Raw genomic sequence first — 9,423 nt, 5'->3', positions numbered from 1 at the left:
TTCTTCTTTATCTTCTAGTTTGACTAGTTTCTTAATTCTCCCTGATTTTCACAACATACTTGAGTTGAATGAACATGTTTTTCAGTAGACACATTGTTTAAAGTATTCAAGTCTTCCCTAGGGATTCTCTTCATAATTTCACAATATGCTTTCCCAGCAAGTTTCTAGGAGCAGAAACATTTCAATTTTTTTCACAGCGATCGTCAACAGCTTCAGGGAACTAATGCCACTTCTTGACAGCTGACTCTTTGCTTGACTTGATGGTGGTCTGATGGCAGCAAATATGGGAACAGCATGCATAAATATGGACAGCTCATTGCCAGTGTTTACACTGACCATGTGATGTCAGGGCAGCACCCTTCTAGAATTGGCTGCCCTGCTTGTTCTATGTTTCTTTTTCTAAGAAACAGTTGGGTTTTGTGCCTCCCATCTACTTCTTCCCTCTCTTCTCAATCTTGGAAATTTTCTTCTCATGATTAGAAAAATGTGTAAAAAACTGTTGGTAAAGAATCCGCCTGCAATGCAGGAGACCCCAGTTCAATTCCTGGGTTGGGAAGATCTCCTGGAGGAGGGAAAGGCTACCCATGCCTATATTCTGGCCTGGAGAATTCCATGGACTGTATAGTTCATGGGGTTGCAAACAGTCAGACAGGACTGAGTGACCTTCACTTTCACTTTCATGGGAGGGAGAAGTGAAGGAGGAGAAGGAATAGTTAAAAAGACCTAGCTAAGGTGTTGTCTCTTGGACATCCTGGTTGTGTCTGCAGTTGTGTAGTCATACTAAATTTTGTGTTACTTTGAACATCTGATCAGTTAAAGTCAGGTAAGAGTATGCCCATTCTCATTTAGATATGCACTGGTTTGAAAGAAATTTTTTTTATTATTCATCCTTTTTGGTAGGATGTGTGTTTCCCAGTATGTTTCATGAGTGGAGGAGTAACAATATGATTTTGCCATGTGTTGGTGACACTGATTACATTTTTTGAAAGCTTTAGTAGGGACCAGTTAACTAGTCATTCCTAAAAATAACTTCTCTACCAGATTTCTAAGTTTTCCACTTACTTGAAACACAAAAAAAGAAAAAGAAAGACATATATTGTTTGATCCCTTGGACGCTTTCTGCAATGTCAGGTATCTGCTAAGCATATCTGTCAGTCTAGAGTACACACCATCTTTTCCCCAGGCACATTAATATAATCTTCCTTTGAAACCAAAAAGTGTGCATTAAGATTGAGAAAGAGGTTTTGAAACTATTTTATTTAAGGGCCTTTCCTGCAGTGTTGCTCCCACGATACTTTACAAAACAAAACCACCAGGGAGAAAATAATAAAACATTAATACAAATAAAATGTTCAAATTATGTTAAAGATAGCAATTTTTGTTTTTATAAGGTGAGAAAGTCATATTAAGATGTTTTCATAGATTAACATGGTTTTACATATATATTCCTTTGTGAAAATTTTGCTGGTAAATTATTTTTACAGATAGATTATTTTTGGTACATTTGGGGAAAAATTGGAATAAAATGTTTGAAAAGATGGGGTATAAATGTTCAGCATATATTGTAAACATGCCTACTGTGGATTTTAGAGTGACTGGTAGTTGGTTCAGATGCTCAGCTGTGTCTGACTGTTTCCGACCCCATGGAGTGCAGCACGCCAGGCTTCCCTGTTCATCACCAATTCCTGGAGCTTGCTCAGATCCATGTCTATTGAGTCCATGAGGGCATCCAACCATCTCATCCTCTGTCATCCCCTTTTCCTCCTGCCTTCACTGGTAAGTGAAATAATAAATGTAGCTAATTATTGACTACTACTAATGATTCTGAATGTCCATCTGACCAGCTTTATATTCTTTGAGTTAGTTCAGTTCTAAGGTTATGAAATACAAGAACACAAAATCCAAGTAGTGAAACTGTGATAACACAAAGTTTGGTGCTGAAATGGCGCATTGTTATAATGGCAGGCTATAAATTGTTTTTCTTCCCAATTCACACATTTCTGTGTTGAAGAGAAAAAAGTTATGCAGAATCATCAAGTGAAATATTATCTTTAATTAGAAATAAATATGTATATTTTCTCTGATTTCAGAAATAGGGTGAGTACTATTTAAACATCTTTAAGAGCTTTGGGCTTCCCAGTCAATGCGATTGGTAAAGCACCCACCTGCCAATGCAGGAGACACAAGAGATGTGAGTTCAGTCCCTGGGTTGGGAAGATCCCTTGGGGGAGGGCATGGCGACCCACTCCAGGACTCTTGCCTGGAGAATCCCATGGACGGAGGAGCCTGGCAGGCTACAGTCCACAGGGTCAGAAAGAGTCAGACATGACTGAGCTCAAACACACACACACAAGAGCTTAAAACAAACTGTAAGTTTTTCATCTAAAGAATACAATTTGTAAAAGTCCAGTTGAGTAATTTCAAAATAATGGTAAATGCCCAGTGTCTAAGCTTTCAATTAAATAAACAAATGACCTAAGGACTTTCAGTGAGCAAGTGTCAATCACTGAGTTGTGTTGAGGGAAGCCTAACCCCAAACCAAATATTTTTCACATGTATGTAGATATGGCATCTTTTTATATGCTAGTTTGAAAGTGCAACTTAGTACTAACCTACCATGTGTGATTTTGCAAAAGATTGTACAGGAATTTCTAAATCATTTTCTTAAAATCTACAATTTTGTGGATTGTAAGTATTCCATAATATTTTTATTCATGATAATATCAATGTAAAAAAAATAAATGGTCCACTAAAAATTCAGACAATTCCTTTAGTAAATACATTAATATAACTTAAAATAGTGAATATAAAAAAGATAATTTTAATATATCTAAACATTCAACAAATTATCATGTATTAAGTATCTCACAAACATCTAGAAATTGTGGTTTTGGGGGTAAAGTAGAGGAAGTGTACTTTTTGCTGTTCTTGAAATATATGTATTTATATATATATATATATATACTTCCCAGGTGGCTCAGCGGTAAAGAATCCACCTACTAACCAATGTAGGTGATGAAAGATCAGTTCCTGGGTCAGGAAGATTCCCTGGAGGAGGGCATGGCAACCATCTCCAGTATTCTTGCCTGGAGATCCCCCATGGACAGATGAGCCTGGCAAGTTAGAGTCCATGTGGTCACAAAGAGTCAAACACGACTGGGCAACCAGCATAGCATATATATGTGTGTGTATATATATATCCACAGTGTTTGTTATTAATAATTACCTAAGACCACAGAGCAAGAAAATAGTATAACCAGATTTAAACCCTGAAAGTCTTAAGTTCTAAATCTGTATTTTAATGCATTAAACTATAGAGTAAAGGTGTGTTGCAGAGCAGCCAACAAGATCCCTTTTTCCTTCTCATAGCTCCCTCATTCTCAATATTCACTTACTTTCTTACTGAGGAAACTATAGCCACTCATTTGTTTACATCCAATCTCTATCCTAGCTGCACATGTTTTATATCCAATATTTTCTTTTAATGCACTTTGCTAAATGAAAGACCATCTTCAGAAAGGGATTATGTAAATCCCTTAGAAGTAGAAGCAGAGGTCTCATTGCCCCCTCCCCCAAATCGCTATAGTCTGCTATTTAGAAATACTCTGGCATTCAAAAATCTAGATTTACCTATCATTAGACCTGATCAACATATAGACAGAATCACTTGCATGTAAACCTGTGACATTTATTCTCTGACATGAGCAGAGAGGTGGCAGAGCAAAGGAAATCATCTTTTAGCATTTTGCAGACTAAATTGATGCTAACAGCTGCAGAAAAATACAGTAGACAGCATGGTTTCAAAAAGTTGTTTTAAGATGGAATAGAAATAATATTCCAAATGGTTGCAATTCTTTAGACATAATGTTAGAGTAAATAATACATTATTAACTGCAGTTAAATAATTTTTAAACACAGTAGAAAAGTATGCATTCTAAATTTAGGACAAGAGCCTTCTAGTTCTGTATTGTGTTTTTCTTTTTAAAAATATGAATTAGGAATAGCTCCTTTTTCTGTCATTATAAATTATATCTAAAATACTAAAAGTATCATTTTTAAAGGTAGAAGTTTTGCAGTTTTCTATAAATGATTTCAGTTAGAATCGTAACTGGTAGGTTTATTTGAAACTTTGAATGTGTTAAAGATAAAATGACTTACGAACTTGAAATTATTGTTTTTAATGAACAATTCCAAGGTAATTGTTAGGAAAGATTTAAAGTCTCAATATGATAGGATATAAACCTTATAGCCAGTGAAGAAAAGAAGAAAGGCCTTGTAGATTACATTATTCAAGTATACACTTCTAAGCTTCTGAAAGTGTTGGCTGGTGATTTTTATTATTTTCTTCAATGGTAATTTTTGAATTTTTTTCTACTTCAATCTCCTCATCTACTAAATGGTGATAATTACCATTTGTCTTTTTTTTTTTTTTTATTGCTTTACCTCTGTGAGCTCTATTTTCCTCAACTGTAAAATGGAATGTTGATAAATTTTGTAACTTCTATTGAGTATTGTTGTGGTATACATACTGAAAGTATATATGAAGCTTTCTCCCCGTATGTCAATTAAACCTTTGAAGGAAACATCAATCAGACAGCTCTCAAGGAGCCATTTCTTCTTCTAAATGTGAAAATTGATTAAAAGGCTTTGTTTATGATCCCATCTTCTCCCTGTGCCACTTATCACTGCTTCTCTTCTCTCTCTTCCAGGTCAGAAAGAAACAATTGTTAGAGGAAGAAGTACTCCGTATCTGATCACATGCGTGTGTGCTAAGTCACTTCAGTCCTGTCGAATTCTTTGAGACGCTATGAACTGTACTCATATAGTATGTAAATTCTATATCCAATCCTGGTCTGTATGCTGTATTTAGTCACTCAGTTGTGTCCAAATAGCTGTGAATGCATGGACTGTAACCCACAAGGCTCCTCTTTCCATGGGAATTTCCAGGCAAGAATATTGGAATGGGTTGCCATTTGCTCTTCCAAGGGATCTTGCCATCCCAGGGATCTGAGTCTCCTGCATTAGCAGCAGATTCTTTACCACTAATGCCACCTGGGAAGCCCAATCGTGGTCTGATTTTCCTTAATTCAGGATCATTATCTTTCATTAACTTATCAATTAGACTTTCCCTTCCAGATGATAAGATATTAAAAATAAAGACAGTTTGTAAATTCTGAATCACTAAAAGCATGAAAAAAACATGAAGCATTTCTTTATCAGGACCTACTAAACATCAACTAAATTCATCAACCATTGACTACATGCTCATTGTTGTCTGTAAATCTAATATTATTTCACCTTCATTATGCATCAGGTTATTTTTTGTGTGCTTAAGAGTATTTATCCCATTATTATATATACTTTTCATATGAGAAAACTGAAACAGAAAGAGGTGATTTGTATAAGTTCATAAGATAAATAGGAGGCAGAATCTGTAACTGAACCCAGGCAATTTGTCTTTCAAACCATGCTAGTAAACATCACTCTCTACTGCATGTCTAATGATCTGTGTCTCCATTTGGAATCAGCAGGAAATATCTAAATGTTATTTCAAATAAGACATAATTATGAACCACAGAATGAAGATCCATATTCCTTCACGTATTTATATCTTTTTATTCTCACGTATTCAAGACAAGTTTTTAGGAGTTTTTCAAATCTACGTAGTGACTTTTAACCAAATAAAGCAAGACCTTACCAAAGGCCTTATATTATCTTAAAAACATATTTGCTAAAATGGAGAGCTAGAGTACACCAGTATTTTTCCTCACTCAAGAAATTTGACCCCACTCTTGTATCCAAAACCACCTACCTCTCTGTATATATCAATATTATAGACTATAATCTGTAGAATCTCCATAGAAGCCTCTAGACACCGTGTCTAGAATTCCCCAAAGCTATATTTTCCATCTTCTGTGTTTCCTAGGAGAAAAACAGGTTTTACTATCACAAAATGAAAAGTACTTGTTTATTTAAATGTATGTATAATCAATGCAAGCATTTATTGTTCTCTATAAAAACATTATTCAAAACCAAATATCATAGTTTTCAAACATTCTGTTATTTTTAAACAATGTATTACTAAAACATGTTTCTTGGAAGAAAATAAAAGCAAGTTTTAAGAACCAAGAAATTACCTCCTTCTTGTGAAAAATCCTTCTGTGTATGGACACAAAAAGACAAAATTTAAAAAAAAAAAGACAAAATTTTTTTCAAAGAGCCCACTAAAGAGGAAAAGATGGGCCATGTTGATATATGGCAGAAACCAACATGACATTATAAAGCAATTATCCTCCAGTTAAGAATAAATTTGTTTAAAAAAATTAAATAATGATGAACAGAAGAGTTTATGAAAAAGAAAAATCTGCCCACTATATTTTGAATTCATACTTAAGTTTAAGCCTAGCATTTTCTAAAGACCGTATCTTGATTAGAATTTCCTTTCCAGAATGTGTTCTAGAAATCTGAGATTTCTTGGGCAAGTTTTTTTTTTTTTCTTTAAAGAAAAAGGCCCCCAAATTATTTACTGCCTACTTGAAATTATGCTAAGCTATTACTTTATTCCCATGCATAAGAAAGGATATACCATATAAAAATCTTCCTGTCATTTCTTCTTATCAGTTTTTGTCAGTTTCCTAGGAGATTTCCCATTCAGAAACAGCAAGCTGATATTTAATTCTACCACTTCATATATGGGGAAATCACCCATAAACCTTTCTTAGTAATCTGATCTCTCCAATCTTTGCATATTCATTTCCTTCCTTTTTTTTTTTTCCTCTCTCTCTTATAGGCTAACCAAGATTGTGGTATCTGTGACATTATATGTTTTCTCTTGAAATATTAATATTTTTCTGAGATGACATTTGGTGGTTTAATTCCTTATTTTCATTATTCCTAAAGATAAATATAGTAATCTTGATATTGTAATGGCAAACTAAATGGGCGGCTACTGAATCTAATTTTATAATTATTTAAAATTACAAATTTCTAAGTTTTCTCAACAAGCAAGAGCAGCAATATCCAGAGGTAAAACCTACCTGCTATTGTTAGTGATTGAAAGTGCCTGTTACTCTACTGATAAAGTTTCTTTAGTGTACTAAAGCCATTACTGACATTCTATAGTTCAACTCCTAGAAGAAAATAAGCATCTTACTTTGTGTTAGTTTCCTCCTACTATAGACTCATAGTTTGATTAGTTAGGCAAGGCTGTGAGACATGTGATCCATTTGTTAGTTTTCTGTGATTGTGGTTTTCATTCTGTCTGCCCTCTGAGAGCTAAGGTTAAGAGGCTTGTGGAAGCTTCCTGAGGGGAGGGACTGACTATAGAGGAATCTGGGTCTTGTTCTGATGAGTGTGGCCATGCTCAGTAAATCTTTAATCCAATTTTCTGTTGATGGTTGGGGCGGTGTTCCTTCCCTGTAGTTTGGCCTGAGGCCAAACTGTGGTAGGGGTAATGGCAGTAATAAGTCCATCAAAATGACTTATGCCAACACTGTTGTATTCAGTGCTCCTGACCCCACATCAGGCCACTGTCAACCCACACCTCCACCAGAGACTCCTGGACACTCACAGGCAAGTCTGGCTCGGTCTCTTGTGGGGACACTGCTTCTTTCTCCTGGGTCCTGCTGCACACAAGATTTTATTTGCGTCCTCCAAGAGTCTGTTTCCCCAGTCCTGTGGAAGTTCTGCAATCAAATCCCGCTGGTCTCCAAAGTCAAATTTCCTTGGGGTTCTCAGTCCCTTTTGCCAGATACCCATGTTGGGAAATCTGTTGTGGGTCCTAGAATTTTCATAACCGTGTGAGAGCTTCTTTGGTATAACTGTTCTTCAGTTTGTGGGTTGTCTGCTCAGTGGCTCTATGGTTGGGCTAAAGGCAACCTCCTCCAAGAGGGCTTATGCCACATACTGTGTATTACAGGTCTGCTGCAGCCAGAGCCTGTGTCCCCGCCACAGGCCACTGCTGGCCTGCACCTCCACAGGAGACACTCAGACACTCAAAGGAAGGTCTGCCTCAGTCTCTGTGGGGCCTCTGGGCCCTGGTGCACACAAGATTTTGTTTGAGCCCTCCAAGCATCTCTGACAGGAATGTGGTTTTATTCTAAATGCATTTCACCCCTTTTACCAGCTTGTTGGGGCTTCTCCTTTGCCTTTGGACATAGGGTATCTTTTTTGGTGGGATCCAGCATTCTTCTATCAATGATTGTTCAGCAGTTAGTTGCAATTTTGGATTTCTTGCAGGAGATGAGCACATGTTCTACACCACCATCTTAGCAGGTGGCATATGTAAGTAAGGTCATAATTAATTTGCAAAAAAGAATACAGGAAATTTTCTTACCTTTATTTATTTTCCAATTTAATTCCTTTTCCAAACCAGATGCTTCATTGAAATTCACATTTTTCTTCTTTTCACACATTTTACTCTGTATTCATACTAGACATGTTCACATTCTTTAAGTAGTATAAAAATTTAGAATAAATAACTCTAATTGTAATTTATCTAAGATATCTGTCCATGAACCTATGAAGGAAAAGGCAGACCTAAAAGTTATAATGCTGAAAATCCTGGAAAGAAAAAAAAAAAATTAAAGTGAAATAACAGAGTATACTTTGTAGATACCTTTCTCAGAGTCATGGCTTGGAAATGCCTGTCAGTACATCAACTGGTCTTAAATATTGAACTCAGACATAAATGAAAATATTCTCTTACAAGCTACTGAATTATCTTTAAAAATTCTGAGATGTTCTTCTGTATTTGTTAATATATATTATGTACACAAACTATCATGTCAAAGATTAATGTTGCAGACAACAAGATACAAGAGAAACAAAGGGCACAGACACAGTTGAAAAGCAAGAAGAGATGCTAAAGAGAAGGGCAAAGGTCATCTGTAGAGGAAACGAGGAACAGACAGCAATGAAGGACCCCTTCAGATCCTCAGAATTCCTAGGTCAGAGTTCTGACATTTTCTCAAGTACTGAGAAAAAAAAAAATTATCAGAATACTGAAGACAAGCCATGGCAAGCTAGAAATTTGAGGAACTTCAGTTATTTGTTCATTAAAAGTAATCTAAATCCATGGCTGATTCATGTCAATGTATGGCAAAAACCACTACAATATTTTAAAGTAATTAGCCTCCAACTAATAAAAATAATTGGGAAAAATAAATAAATGAAATAAAAAACAGTATAAATAAATAAATAAAAGTAATCTGATTGAAGATTGGAGTGAGAATCAGGGTCAACATACTATCCTTTTTTAAAAGTCAACTTCACTTGTGAAAATTCACAGAAACTCTTGATTTAGTTCTCACTCTTACCTTTAAATCTTCTATCCTTGATCTTGAGAGTTATCTCCTGAACTTTGGTCCATGATACTTTTAAAACTCTGCAGTAATTGCTCCAAGAAATCTTAAGCACATTTTC

The sequence above is a fragment of the Muntiacus reevesi genome, chromosome 4 (assembly GCF_963930625.1).
Source record: "Muntiacus reevesi chromosome 4, mMunRee1.1, whole genome shotgun sequence".
NCBI classification, from domain to species: domain Eukaryota; kingdom Metazoa; phylum Chordata; class Mammalia; order Artiodactyla; family Cervidae; genus Muntiacus; species Muntiacus reevesi.
This window is presented reverse-complemented; position numbering follows the sequence as displayed.